This window comes from Heptranchias perlo, chromosome 2, assembly GCF_035084215.1.
Source record: "Heptranchias perlo isolate sHepPer1 chromosome 2, sHepPer1.hap1, whole genome shotgun sequence".
NCBI classification, from domain to species: Eukaryota; Metazoa; Chordata; class Chondrichthyes; order Hexanchiformes; family Hexanchidae; genus Heptranchias; species Heptranchias perlo.
The window spans coordinates 84882576-84898735 of record NC_090326.1 but is presented as its reverse complement, the minus strand read 5'-3'; positions in this window follow the sequence as shown (position 1 = coordinate 84898735).

The window sequence follows — 16160 nt, the reverse complement described above, 5'->3', positions numbered from 1 at the left end:
AAAAAACATTTTCTCCCACAGCTAGAGCCTTCCACATTGCTGTTCATTCTCATTTCAAAGCAATAGCTAGTTACTTGCTTTCAGGCTTGTATCAATGATGGATTATAATAGAAATTGATTAAGTGGGGTAGATTCCATGATAGAATAAATTGTGCATGGTGTGTGGACTTTTGATAGGTTTAATGGCCTCTTCCTATACAGGCTCAGGCTTACTCACCTGTTGATTTTTATTTTGCTTTTTTCTCTACTTGGAAGTACCAAAGCCTTCAATCTGCACCTTGGTGGCACAACAAGGTTCTAAGATGCACTGAATTAAGAAACATGAATACAACAGAAAGCAGAGAGTAGTGGTGAATGGTTACTTTTCAGACTGGAGGAAAGTATAGAGTGGTGTTCCCCAGGGGTCGCTATTTGGACCACTGCTCTATTTGATATATATTAATGACCTGGACTTGGGTATAGAGGGTATAATTTCAAAATTTCTAGATGACACAAAACTTGGGAATGTAGTAAACAATGTGGAGGATAGTAACAGACTTCAGGAGGATAGAGACAGACTGGTAAAATGGGTAGACACATGGCAGATGAAATTTAACGCAGAGAAGTGTGAAGTGATACATTTTGGTAGGGAGAATGAGGAGAGACAATATAAACTAAACGGTACAACTTTAAAGTGAGTAGAGGGACAGAGAGACCTGGGGGTGTGTGTATACAAATCTTTGAAGGTGGCAGGACAAGTTGAGAAGGCTGTTAAAAAAGCATATGGGATCCTGGGCTTTATTAATAGAGGCATAGAGTACAAAAGCAAGGAAGTTATGCTAAACCTTTATAAAACACTGGTTAGGCCTCAGCGGGAGTATTGTGTTCGATTCTGGGCATCACACTTTAGGAAGGATGTCAAGGTCTTAGAAAGGGTGCAGAAGAGATTTACTAGAATGGTACCAGGGATGTGGGATTTTGGTTATGTGGAGAGACTGGAGAAGCTGGGGTTGTTCTCCTTAGAGCAGAGAAGGTTAAGAGGAGATTTGATGGAGGTGTTCAAAATCATGAACGGTTTTGATAGAGTAAATAAGGAGAAACTGTTTCCAGTGGCAGAAGGGTCGGTAACCAGAGGACATAGATTTAAGGTGATTGTCAAAAGAACCAAAGGCAACATGAGGAAACATTTTTTTACAGAGAGTTGTCATGATCTGGAATGCACTGCCTGGAAGGGTGGTGGAACCAGATTCAATAATAACTTTCAAAAGGGAATTGGATAAATACTTGAAGGGAAAAAGATTACAGGGCTATGGAGAAAGAACAGGGGAGTGGGACTAATTGGATAGCTCTTTTGGTACAGGCATGATGGGCCGAATGGCCTCCTTCTGAGCTGTAACATACTAAGATACTATGAACCAACTGATCACTCTGTGCACAATACGTCGTACAGTCATAGAATGTTACAGCACAGAAATAGGCCATTGGTCTATCAAGTCTGCATCAATGTTTTTTTCCACAGGAGTTACCTAGTTTAATTCCTTTTTGGTGTAGCAAGGCATTGTATCAAGGCACCTCTCCCAATCCAATGCTGTTTGTGTCTGTACTTTTTGTAAATCCAAAAAGAGCAAGAATTGCATGAATGTAAAAATTCAGAATTTTATGGGCAAGATTTTGCTGAAAAAATAATGGCATCTGAACGACGCATGCTGTTATTAATGCACAAATCGGCCAGCAACTTGTAGTGAGGAAGTGATACTCCATGAATTGTGAATCGCCACAAGTTGCTGGGCGATTTGCGCAGCTCTGCCATTCGCTTAGCGAAACCGACATCTCACGCTTAACCACGCCATGATTTTCATGAAATTGTTGCATTTTCACATTAATTGCCCATTAAACTTGCCACAGAAAGTTAAGTCTAGTAATTATCAGCGTAAGTACCCTTTTAACGACCTAATAGTTGTTAATGACTGCCAATCAACCTCTCTTGCCCAGAAAATAAACAGTTACAAGTGTGGAGTCTCATTCCTTTGGTTGGGTGAATGGTTTTAGGAAATCATAAAAATGTCAAATTTTAAATTTTAAAATATTTTTTCTTACTTTTCCTTTCTGTCTCTTTTTTTCTCTCTCTTAATCCAATCTTTATTTCCCTACTTTTATTTCTCTTTCTGTGCCTGATTTGACATTGAATTCACCCACTTTAATTCACCCTCCTTCTCAATCCTTTCTTGGTTTATTTCTCAATCCTTAAATCCCATTAGATACCCAGTTGGTCTCATTGTTCTCCAAGTTCCCAGATGCCCTGTTTCCCTCGCTGAGCTGCTATCAGCTCGCACTTCCAGCAATTTTGTGGGCAAATTTTTTAAAAACCTAAGCGTGCAGAAACAAGTCTAACTTACAGGGCACGCTGCGAGATGCCTCGTTCCAGCAAAATCTGGCCCATTGTATTTTTCTTCAAGGACACATGGATGTAGCTGGATTTTTTTTAATAAAGTTACATTAGTACAGAATTGTATCATCTAAGGAATAAGATCTAATTATGGATTATTAATAGGGTCACTCATTGGGTGTTCTGTGGTTTATCATCTATGACGACAGCTACTGCTCTTTATATCTTGGGATTATGCATTTTTCTATAACACTTTTCAAACAAAATTGTAGCTCTCACATCTTTCAAATTTCACGATCATTTTTCCAAGGGCTTCATTAAAATTATATGCTTTTTTAAAAAACTCTTTGAATTTCTAGAATTATTTTGGCTTCAACATTTTACTCAAGGATCTGTATGAAATAGAAAAAAAGACCTATTATTTCTGTGCAAAATTTCAAATTTTAACAAATTGCAGCCTGTGCCTACCATTTTAAAATAATAATGCTCCTTATTAATGACCTGGAGTGTACAGTAAAAACTTCACTAGCATTCTCTGTTTATGATGTTATACATTTCATAGTAATTGTTGCTAAATAAATATGGTAAAACTCATTCTGATGAAGGTGCTGAAGATATATGGCCCGATGACATTTTTCTTCATCTTTTACTTCCCCATCATTTGTAGTAATGTTTCACCAACATCTTCCATGCTCAATGTGCCTGCCACTTAATATTAAGGTTAAAAAATAAATAACTATACACTCTAAAGAAGAATCAATGTCTGTTATAATCTTGAACACCTTTATCAGGTTATCTATTACTTTTCCCAACTCCAGTGATAAAAGTTTTCTTCATAATAGTAACCTCTCATCCTTCGTAAAGGCAGCATTTGACCGAGTGTGGCACCAAGGAGCCCAAGTAAAATTGAAGTCAATGGGAATCAGGGAGAAAACTTTCCAGTGGCTGGAGTCATACCTAGCACAAAGGAAGATGGTGGTGGTTGTTGGAGGCCAAACATCTCAGCCCCAGGACATTGCTGCAGGAAACCTCAGGGCATGGTCCTAGGCCCAACCATCTTCAGCTGCTTCATCAATGACCTTCCCTCCATCATAAGGTCAGAAATGGTGATGTTCGCTGATGATTGCACAGTGTTCAGTTCCATTCACAACCCCTCAGATAATGAAGCAGTCCGTGCCCGCATGCAGCAAGACCTGGACAACATCCAGGCTTGGGCTGATAAGTGGCAAGTAACATTCATGCCAGACAAGTGCCAGGCAATAACCATCTCCAACAAGAGAGAGTCTAACCATCTCCCCTTGACATTCAACGGCATTACCATTGCCGAATCCCGCACCATCAACATCCTGGGGGCCACCATTGACCAGAAACTTAACTGGACCAGCCATATAAATACTGTGGCTACAAGAGCAGGTCAGAGGCTGGGTATTCTGCGGCGAGTGACTCACCTCCTGACTCCCCAAATCCTTATCACCATCTACAAGGCACAAGTCAGCAGTGCGGTGGAATACTCTCCACTTGCCTGGATGAGTGCAGCTCCAACAACACTCAGGAAGCTCGACACCATCCAGGACAAAGCAGCCCACTTGATTGGCACCCCATCCGCCACCCTAAACATTCATTCCCTTCACCACCAGCGCACTGTGGCTGCAGTGTGTACCATCTACAGGACACACTGCAGCAACTCGCCAAGGCTTCTTTGACAGCACCTCCCAAACCTGTGACCTCTACCACCTAGAAGGACAAGGGTAGCAGGAACATGGGAACAACACCACCTGCACCTTACCCTCCAAGTCACACACCATCCCGACTTAGAAATATATCGCCTTTCCTTCATCATCACTGGGTCAAAATCCTGGAACTCCCTTCCTATCAGCACTGTGGGAGAACCTTCACCACATGGACTGCAGCGGTTCAAGAAGGCGGCTCACCACCACCTTCTCAAGGGCAATTAGGGATGGGCAATAAATGCTGGTCTTGCCAGCGACGCCCACATCCCATGGACGAATAAAAAAAATCCGAGAGGACATACGCTGCACCTTTTGCATTGCTTTTCTATCCTTCCTCTCTCCAGAACGGCACACAATACTCCAACACAATACTCAAACTGTAACCTAACAAAGATCATTACCAGGTAACTTTTAGTACCATTTCTCTTTGAATAATGACTTCCACTAACTGTTCTATACTGCCTCCTCTATGAAAACTGGTAGCACTTTCCCATTCCCTCATTCTCCATCTCTTATCAACACTCCCCATATCTTGTCCTTCGTGTTTTCCGCTAATTCTCTCACATACTTTTCTTAGTCTTTCTATTCTCCCTCCTTAAAGTTTCCCCGTGTATCTTTATATTTTCCTGGTTTTATTTTTAATTACTGGCCATTTAACACAAAATGCTTTTTTTCAGTTCCAAATTCAATCTTATCTCTGCATTCATCCATGGAATCCCAGCCTTCGACACACTACCTTTTTTCCTTATTGGAGAGTATTTGATTTGCACCCTTCCCATCCCCTGTTTAATATTTTCCCATAGCTGATCTACAGTTCTATTTCTCAGTTTTTCCTTCCATTTATTCTGGGCAAAGTCCCTTTATATCTTGCTGTAATTAGCTCTTTTCCAGCCTTGGCCAATATTTATCCCTCAAGAAACACCACTAGAACAGTTTATCTTGTCATTTACCTCATTGCTGTTTGTGGGACCTTGCTGTGTACAAAAATTCTTTCTATGTTTGCCTGCCTTACAAGCGTGACTACACTTCAAAAATACTTTATTGTAATTCATTCTACTTTATTGTATTTATTTAGACATGAAGCACTGTGGGATATCCTGATGACGTTAAAGGATGCAATATAAATGAAAGTTCTTTCTTGCTATTGCTAATTGTGGGAGCTTGTTGTGCACAATATGGATGCTACATTTGCCTACGTAATACCCATTCCATACACTTCAAAGTTATTCATTGTAAGTGAAGCACTTTGAGATGTTAGTGATATGAAGGGGTGCTATTTAAATTTTAAAATTATGATCAATTAAATGTTAGTTTTCCAAATAAAAACATATTTATCTATATTAAAAGTTTTGCATAAAGTACACACTTCCTATGTTACATTAACTTCCTGCAACAGTTTTCTTTGCCATAGTACTTTTTGTTTATCAAATGTGTCACATCTATGTCACATGTGAATGTCAATCCTTTATGCATACTAACAAAATCCTTATTTTAAACGTTATTTTCCAAACCTACTTCTTATACTTATATCTGATTGGCTGATTCTTGCCATGTGGCACAATCCCAACTTGCCCCTCCAAATTGTAGCTGGGAATTTCCTCAGGGATTCTTCCGATGGATCATCACAACTTTGGCGGAAGCTCATTTGAGATGAAACACGTAGCCGGAGTTTCCACTGATCTTCTGCCAAAGTTACAGCGGCCAACTGGGAGAAAACCCGAGGAAATTCCTGGCATGTGCCTCCCCAGTCGGTTCACCACAAGCGCTAACTCTGCTTAAATGTTTATTAATTCCCAGCTTTAGAAGGTATTTTCCTGTTTTTATACCGTATTGCTTCTTCTGTGTTTACGTCCTGAAACAGAAAAAGTAAACAAAAAGTTCGAGAGCAGATAAATACAATTTTTCTTCTGCTACACCTGCCATTGCCAACAGTAAGCAAATCTGAAAGAACATTTCGAACCGCCTGACCAGCAAATCATTTCTATTCATATTTTTAAAGACATAAAATGACATGTCTACTGATTTTAAAAATAATGCTTTGCAGTGCATCATTCACTTTGGTTATTTTATATAATATAAATAAATAATGCACAGCAGGTCAGTTGACAATATCCTCATCTGGGGAAAATAAATTGGGGCCAAAAATTCTCATCTCTTCCAGTGTAACAGAGGCAGGAGTGTGCCAGAAGGGCTGGAAATTAGCCAGGGTTCCACAAATGCCAAGTCCCTGTCTAACATTGAGATTACTGCAAACCCTCTGCTTTCCCCTTAGAATGCCATTGACAAACGAGGGGCAGAGCTGGATGGGGGTGTGGGGACTCCTAACACGAGGGGTTCCTATGTCCTCAGAGGGACCAGACTGCCAAAGGCAGCAGGTGGGCCCCACCCGGGGGTCCAAGCCTGGACCGTGGAATTTTAATTGAGCCCCCTTACAAAGGGGGAAGTAAAGAGTTATTTCTGGAGGTGTCTCCAATGCCTCTCCGGCTAAGCTGGTACACTTCCTCCACAATTTATCACCTCCTGGGGAGGGTGAGTGGATGCCTGAGATGCACCCCTCCTGGCATGGGTGTCCGCCTGAGGTATTTAAATCAAAGGACCTCCCCCTGACTCCACCGAGTTTAGTGGGATCAATGGTGAATATCCCGGGGAAGCACATCCCAGCACTTATGCTGCAGGATTCCCCTTCTCCCATGGACTTTTAGCCTCGCTAGTTCTTTCCTCATGACCTGCACATTAATGTGCTTAAGAAAAGGCTTAAATTTTATATGTACAGATTTTAATTATATTTTATTCCGATGCCACCCTTCCCAACAATTATTTTTCATTTTACAGATTTAAATTTATTGGGGATGAAATTCAATTTTGGTGGGAGCATTAAAGCGGATCTGCTGCCAATTATACACCCTGCCCAATTTGCCTTTCTTTTGTGGGTCTGAAACAGGCGATAGACCCAATTATATATATGCAAATTGAGGGCCTAACGGTAGTTTCAGGTACGCACCTTGGAGCCCTAACCAATATAATGGATAGTGCATTCCAGCGCGTAATAAGAGCGCACACACCGCCCGCCATATTGGACCCTTAGGCATCCATTTTATGCCTGTAAAGTGGGTGCAATGCGATCAAATTTCTAGGCCTTTATAGCACACTTAGATCCATTCGTGGGACCTTGCTGTGCATTTCAACACATTACAACATTGCACTTCAAAAGTACTTCATTGGGTGTGAAGCACTTTGGAGCATCCGAAGGTTGTGAGGGGTGCTATATAACTGCAAATTCTTTCTTTTTTCCTGTCCATACCATGTGCATTTGAGTCCTCCATCTTATCTATTGTATATCCAACTCTTCCTACCCCCATGTAATGCTTCTAAGTTCTTTCCCCAAATTACTCCCTCCGCCTGACATACATTTAAGTTCCCTCCCGCCTCTTGCATGTTTCATATATTTCTGTAAAATATCTCTGTACCTTCCTACTCTTGACTTTCAGTTTGAGAGAGGAGGTAAGACTCAGGGAACAATAAAGAAGGGAAATATAAGAAAGAAATATTCAACAGAATTTACAGCGCAGACACAGGCCATTCGGCACAACAGGTCTATGCCAGTTTATGCTCCACATGAGCCTCCTCCCATCCTACTTCATCTAACCCTATCAACATATCCTTCTATTCCTTTCTCCCTTATGTACTTATTTAGCTTCCCCTTAAATGCATCCATGCTATTCGCCTCAACTACTCCATGTGATAGCAAATTCCACATTTTAACCACTCTCTGGGTAGAGAAATTTCTCCTGAATTCCTTATTGGATTTATTAGAGACTATCTTATATTTATGACCCCAGTTATGGAACCGTTGCCAGTGAGAGATGAGAAGGATGGAAGATCACCTCCCGGGGGTTGCCTTGCTGACTGTCACTAGCAGAGCTATTACTACACTCCTGCTGCTAGCACATCAAATCCCACCATAACATCAGTACCAAAGGTGCAAAATAACAATTTTAAAAATGGTTAGTCTCAGATCCAAACAGCATGCCAAAACCGTTTTCCACTTTCTACTTTTTTCTAATATATAAAAGAACCGCTCATTCATTTTCAATTCCTTCACACTTTTTCTTCAGTAGGGCGGAGAAATACAGAGCTACAGTTTTGGCAAATTTCCAATTTGTTTATTTGTTGTAAAGTGCTGCATTTCATACACTTTCGTAATGTTATCTGTCATTTTCTTTATAGTACAGGTCAAAAGTTCCAAAGTCAGAGGGCCTTGTTTTATGAACTTAAATCAAAATCTATGTAAGAAGAAAAAAGATTTTCTTTTCTGTTTTCTGAAATTGTTTCATCTCTATTTTTCGCTTTAAAATCTTCGTCTTGATGCAGCCTCCTAAAACCACAATGAAGATAGATTAGTGCTCTCTCCATCCTATCTCCAAGTCTCCTTTTCCTGCCCAACATTCCCCCCCCCCCCCGACTTCATTAGTTCTCACTCTTGCCTTTCTTCATTATGCCAAAGGCTTTCACTTTGGACATATTTGCTGTAAGAGATCAAAAACAATCTTGATATCTCTCAAACAAGCACATGTGCCCCATTTATTAACTCAGGTTATGGTGGCAAAAAATGCCTTAGAAAACTCACAGTGTGAATTCTGCAGAGAATCTCCTACTGTCCGGCGAGTAGGACAGTCCAGGGCTCAGATTCCTCAGTGTCAATCCACAGTTCTGACAAGGGCCCACACCTGAAATGTTACTTGTCGTTCCTTTTTCAGATGTTGACAGATCTGCTGTATATTTCCAGCATTTTTGGTTTTTATTTCAGATTTCTAATATTTGTAGGTTTTTTTTGACAGCTGCTTGGATTATCGGTCATCCAATTTTGGTTCTAGATCAAGGCTCTCAATGTTTCTAAGAGTTAAAACTATTCTATTTTGTTCCACAGAAATAAGCGAGAGAATTGCAGATGCGTTAGCCTTAATTTTCCAAAGCTCTTTAGATTGAGGAAATATGCCAATGGATTGAAAAATTGCAAATGTTAACTTCATTATTTAAGAAGGGAGGGAATGAGGGAGCAACCAGATAACTCCAGACTGTCAGTTTAACATCAGTTGCGGGGAAGTTACTGGAATCTATCATCAGAGTCGGAGGGAGTAAGAACTAGGAAAGCATGAACTGATCAAGAAGAGTCAGCATAGACTTGGTCATGCCTATCTCATCCAGTTGATTTTTTTGAAGTGGTCACTAGCACGGTGGATAGTGAATGTCTATGGATTAATGGGGTTGATTTTCATATGACCCCGTTCATTGGGCGGGCGGTGGGCAGAGCGAGCCCATTGCTAGCCCAGTGAACTTTATGGGAGGCTGAACCATTTTCATGGATAGGCCTTATGAACATATTCTTGCCAAACTGCCCACATATTTGGAGCACTGATAGGCAGCTTGTCGATTGTAGGGGAGGGCAGGAAATCTGGGGGCTCCTCCGCAGAGCCAAGACACCAGTATTTAATTGAAAGAGGCAGGCGATCATGGAGGGATGGGCTGCGGAGAGTCTGGCAGCCTCCACACATCACTTTAAGGGCTGGTGGTTAGGCCACTGTCCCACGTGGTCAGTTGCACTGGGTAAGACTTGCACGGCACTCTTGGAAAACTAAAATTGCATCGAGGTCTTACATACATCATGAGACCCTGATTTGCATAGATTATTGAAGCTCCTGCCTGATTCGGGCGCGAGTGCTGGATGACTATTTCCTGTCAGTCTGAATGGTCTCACCACTATCCCCTTCCCGCTGAGAAATGGGGCGATAACAACACCAAAATTGGCCCCAATGTCTCTCGGAAAGATCTCAAAGCACTTTGCACACAATGGGCCCGATTTTAGCATCGGGTTTCGTGTGTGTTCTCGGCGGGGGGGCCTCGAAAATCCCGATCCCCAGGTGCGGGACAGGATCGCACCGCGATCCCGGCCACATCCGGGTTCCGCGCTGACGTGCGGGGCTGCGTGCGCAGCCCCCACTGGTGGGAATCCCGCAGGCAATTAAAGCCAGCGGGATGCCACTTGAGTGTATTTACTTTGCTTGTTCAAGTCATTAAATGACCTGATTCAGCTGTCTTATTAGGAAGTGTGGGATTTTACCTTCAACTCAGACTGTTTCACATACTGGGGGAAACAGTCTCACTCCAACCGGACGTGTTGCAGCCAGCAGCCTGTGGCAGCTGCCAAGGTGCACTCCACAGGGGTGGGGAGACCCCTCACCCACGCAGGAGGCCACTCCGTCACATAGGGCAACGCTTGCCCTCCACCACCCCCCTCCAAGCCAGAGGAAACCCCGACGTGGAACCGCAGCCCCAGTGCGAGGAAACACCTACCGACCGTGCACAACCCCTCAGACCAACACCTGCCAGATGGGGGCCGCTTCGACATCCTCGGAGGACGAACAGCATCACCAGCCCCAGCAGCCTCGCAGTCCACGCCGTCCGCCGCAGAGACGTGGAGCCCCCCAACACGTTGCTGCGGCACACCCACCTGCACAGCAGGAGGGAGGGCAACCGCAGAGAGAGATGCGTCGCAGGAGGCACTACCCTCCGCAGAGGGTCTACAGACTGAGGCTCAGCTTCATGGACCTCTCCGAGGAGCAGTGCATACGGAGGCTCAGAGGCAATCGCCAGGTAGTAGCCGACATCTGCAGCCTCCTTAACGACGAGCTGCTCCTGGATGGACCAAGCAGCATCTTCCTACCCGTCGCCGTCAAGGTCACCACTGCCCTCAACTTCTTCGCATTCGGATCCTTCCAGGGTGCCACCGGGGACATCATCGGGGTCTGCCAGTCCTCTGCACACAAGTGCATAAGGCAGGTCACCGATGGTTTGTTCCACAGGGCCTTGCACTACATCAACTTCGCCATGGACGAGCGCAGCCAGATGGAGAGGGCGGTTGGATTCCATGCCATGGCTGGCTTCCCACGGGTGCAGGGTGTAATCGATTGCACCCACATAGCAATACGGGCACTTCCGCATGAGCCAGGGCTGTTCATCAACAGGAAGGGGTATCACTCCATGAACGCCCAGCTCATCTGTGACCACCGCCAGAGATTCCTACACGTGTGCGCCAGATACCCCAGCAGCTGCCACGATGCCTTCGTCCTCAGGGAGTCCACCGTCCCGCCCCTCTTCCACGCACCCAACACCGGCAACGGCTGGCTCCTAGGCGACAAGGGGTATCCCCTGCACACGTGGCTCATGACACCTCTGAGGAACCCCATCACCGAGCCGCAGCGTCGATACAATGACAGCCACATTGCTACCAGGTCTACAATTGAGCAGACCATAGGGCTGCTCAAGATGCGCTTCAGGTGCCTCGATTGTTCAGGGGGAGCGCTGCAATACACGCCATTCAGAGTGGGATGAATCATAGTTGTCTGCTGTGCCCTGCACAACATGGCCCAACAGAGAGGGGTGCCGCTGGAGGAGGCCCCATCCACACCCGCCACCCACATTGAGGACGACGATGAGGAGGAGGAGGAGGTGGAGGAGGAGGAGGAGGAGGGGGATGAGGAGGAGGCCACGCGAGAGGAGGATGTACGACCCATGCGCCGAACACCGGCTCACCAGGATGCTCGCCAGGCCAGGGAGGCACTCATACGTCAACGGTTCTCCTAGAGTCAGACAGTCTGAGGCGTTCACATCCCATCACCTGCACATATGAGGGGCCATACCAGCCCCCTCCACAGAAGAGTCTCGCCAGTACTCCTGCACCCACAGTAGTGTGCCCAATGGGCGGCAGCAGGTGTTCGTCGTCATGATGGGCCGCACAGAACGCACCTATTGCACAAGCCGCAGAAGAATGGACGAGAGGTGGCAGGAGTGGTGAGAACGATTGTGTTTAATATGTACATGGTGAACGACTATAAACAAAAAGTGTATAAACGAACAGACACCCTGGTGCATTCCCTTTGTGCTTATAACGCCCTTGGCTTTCGTTTCCGGGTACCCCTACGTGGTGCTACCCCTGTGGCTCCAGCAGAGGTAGTGGCAGGTTGCTCTTGTTCGTGCCCTGACCGGGTAGATGCTTTGGGCCGACGGCCCCTGGGTTTCGGTGCCCGTGAGGGCACCTCCATAGACTGCTCCTCCTGCACCTGTGCAGGGGCAGACTCGGCCACCTGGAGAGGAGGCACCATTGCGGGTACTGGTTTAGACGGGGGCAACGGGTGGGACGTGGGGGCACCTTGAGTAGCGTCCCCACTTCCATGTCCCCGTTCACCATCATCCCTCTCGTGGCGTCGGCCCACATCACCCCTTCCACCCTGCTGGACCACAGTTTGGATGGCATGTGTGAAGCCTTGCAAGGCCACCCCTAGTGTATCCGTCAGCCTGTTTATGGCGGCGGAATGTTGCTCAGCCTGAATCTGTACAGCCATTGTCAGGGCCTGCATGGACTCGATGTTCAGCTGTGCGTGACGCTCGAGGGAGGCTAGCCTGTCCTCCACCGCAGACGTTCCCGCACCTACCCGCGACACTATGTCGCTGATACCCTCCTGTACCTGCGCCACCAATGCCCGCATGCAGGAGTTGGACTCCCCCATCACCTGTGCGATCGTGGACAATGCGCGTGGCACCTCTCCCAGTACCTCGGCAATGTGCTGGTGCCCCTCGACGACTCTCCTTTTGACTGGTGGCTCCCGGGGTTCAGCATCTGGGTCCGGCTGAGCAGAGCCTGGAGATGAGTGCTCCCACCGACGCGGACCCTCCGCGGCTGCCCCTGCCACCAGGGTCTGCTCATGCTCACACGTGCGCGGTGAATCACCATGTGCAAGCCCAACTAGTTGGCGAGGGGGACCCACGGAGGTGCGTGTCTCTGCGCTGGTGGATGGTTGGCTGATATGTGACGATGCACCCTCAGAGACCGGCATGTCCTCTGAGGAATCGCCCTCCTCACACATAGCGCTCGCAGACGGCCCTGCAAGAGAACAGAGGGCACTATGAGGCATGTGCACAAACGTTACGGTGCGCCTGATGCCAGGTGATGATACGGTCACTCGCGATCATGAGTGTTGAGTGTCAGCTTTCCCTTACCGGCCGTTTCTGCAGCGCCAGACTCGCCATCCGCCACGGAGAGGCAATGTTGCGTTCCGCTGATGTCGAGCGCCTCCGCCTCTGCATCCGTCAGTTCCACCACGTGCGGCGGGCCCCCTCCGGTGCGGGCCCTTTCTCGGTCGTTCTTGCATCTCTTCTCCTGTCAAGGCAAAACACAAATGCGTGAGTGAGTGCAGATTGCATAGTGAGACGCATCAAGCATCGGTGTGGGTGGGTTGAGCGTGGGGCGGATGGATGGGAGGATGCGTGTGCCACATGCCCATCCCATTGCATGGGGATTGGGGTGTGTGGTAGTGTTCGGGTGGGGACAGGGACGGTGGGTACTTGCGGGCATGGCGAGGATGGTGAGTGAGTGGCTGTGAGGATTGCTGCGGGAGCGCTGTGGTGGCTGTGCAGGAGGGGTTGTGATATGTTTGGCGTGATGGTGGGGACGGGTTGTGGGAGGGTGCATTAGTGTACTCACTTTGCCGGACCTAGTGAGGTCATTGAAGCGCTTGCGGCACTGCTCCCATGTCCTGGTGGTGTTGGCCCTGCTGCTGACCTCCGCCGCCACCTCTGCCCATGCCTTCCTGGTGACGGAGCCAGGGCACTTGCGTCCGTCCGCCGGGAACAGCATGTCCCTCCTCCTCCTCACACCCTCCAGAGCAGCTGCAGTGCGAAGTCGGAGAAGCGTGGCGCAGCCTTGCCCCTGGGTTGCGCCATCCTGTGATGCCTCTTGCTTGCAGCAGGAGGAGCTTTGGGGGACTGCCCCTTTAAATGGAGCTCCTCCATCGCGATAATGTTAATGCGCATGCGCAGCCCGCCAGTGCGCAGCTGGGGAGCGGAGAACCCGGAACCAGGGTTTAATGGGATCAATTATCCCGCGATCGCGCGGGGGGCGCACTCAATTAGCCGTCTGCGTTTTCCACGCTCCCAAACGACCACCCGCTGGGAACCCGCAGGCCTGCTAAAATCGGGCCCAATGAATTACTTTGAAATGTACTGACTGTTGGTATGTATTCAGACTTGGCAGGCAATTTGTAAACAGCAAGCTCACACATACAGCAAATAAGATTAATGACCTGAGACTGGACTAGTGAAGATTTTGATGTTGGTCATAGGACAAATTCATAGACATTTTATTAATCATTTCATAAATAACTCACTCTTCTTTTTAAGAATAGATCTGGCAATTTTGTGAAATAGTTAAAAGACAGGATTAAAAAGTATTGCTGGAATACAAATTTCTGTTCCAGGTTTTGGTGGTGTTGGCTAAGGGAGGAATGTTAAACATTAAACATTAAACGTTGGGCAGAAGACCAATCCGCAAAACTGAAAACTGAGCACTTACTAACCAGGTGTACTTCAACTTCTGAGGACAAGTTTTCCCAAAAACTTTGACATAAAACTCTAAGCATTTCTTTCCCCAGAACAACTCTGGTGCAAGCCAATATCAGCAATTCTCATTGCTTTGCTGGAATATTCCCCTGTGCAGCAGTAGTGGCAAAGTTGGGGGGATAGGTCTGAAAATGACCAATCACTGTTGGAGTAGTTAAAATGTGGATAAGTTAATTTGTTCAATTAATTCTTTTCAAATTTTTTTTTTTAACTTGATACCTTGCAACATAAAATATTTCACAGCAATCATAAAAATATGATTGTGACTGATGTCATGCAGGCAATTCCCTTGGCTCAAAAATGAGTTGTGCAACTTCTTTAAAGCCAAACCCATTAACAGGTTGGGTCCTATGGGTAGCCTTGACTTACTGTACAGAGATTAGAGCCAAGAATTGGCCATGGTAAATTATTTACACTGTCAGTCATTCCTGCCACTGATTAAGTTCACGCAAGAAGGGAAGGAGATTACAGGGATAAGTTGACTAGCTTGGTGGCCTTACTTCTCAACAATAGAGATATGTTCAGTGCTGAATCCACTTAGAGGATTGCATTTTATAGATCTGGACTTAATACGGCAATCCCAGGCTTCTGGAGCCATAACTACCTGTGTTAAGTTGGAGACAAATTGTTACTGATATGTGTAGAAAGGACTTATAATTAACAATCATTAATTAATAAAGCAGTGCATGTAACCTGAGGGACAGAATCTAGGATTTCATCTAGCTCTCTGTTCCATTTGCTGAATTTGGACTGGAAATGGCAGAGGGACTCATAAGCCAATCTGATACATACTTGTTTTCTCTATCTACACACTTGCATGCACACGCGCACTCCCACACAGCTACACGCCGCAGGCTGAAGGAATGGTGAGCCATCATGGTGTTAAAAAAAAGGGATAGACATTACTGAAAATATACACCAGAATAAAATCACAATTTAATAAAATATTAATGGATGAATTTTTATTAAATATGTGACTTTCTTTTTTCTCAGCTGACTGTTCATAATTCTATTTTTCAATCAAAGGTAACCAAAGTCTCTACAGCAATATGTTAACAATGCAACCATTTTTGCAGTCTGAAATTGCAAAAAAAAGCATTGTTTGTAGCTTGCTTATGTTGCTACCTATATTTTAGCTACATGTTCCAACAAAATCTCCGCATAATGCTATGTTACTTAAATTCTTCCTAAATCACATAAAGAAGTATTTTTTATCTTATTGATTTTTATTAACATTTTACAGATCACTTCTATCCACCCAAAACAATCCTATACTTTTCCCTGAAGCTACTTCTGCAGTCAGGAACGAGAGATCTGTTCAATGTTTCATACACTAGGATTACGTCTTATTCAGAGCCAAACTGTCAGAATTTTTTTTTGTGGTTTATTCACAAAATACAGTGAATAAAGAAACTCTCTGGTGCTTTGCTGCAATTCTATTTTAGAAGTAATGGACAACTCACATTGAGTTTGAAAGTAACTTACTTAAGTCAGAAACTAGAGTCTTATACTTAAATAAAGCCAATTACATAGGTATGAGGGGCGAGTTGTCAAAGGTAGATTGGGAAATGAAATTAAAGGGTTTGACAGTTGAGAAGCAATGGCAAACATTT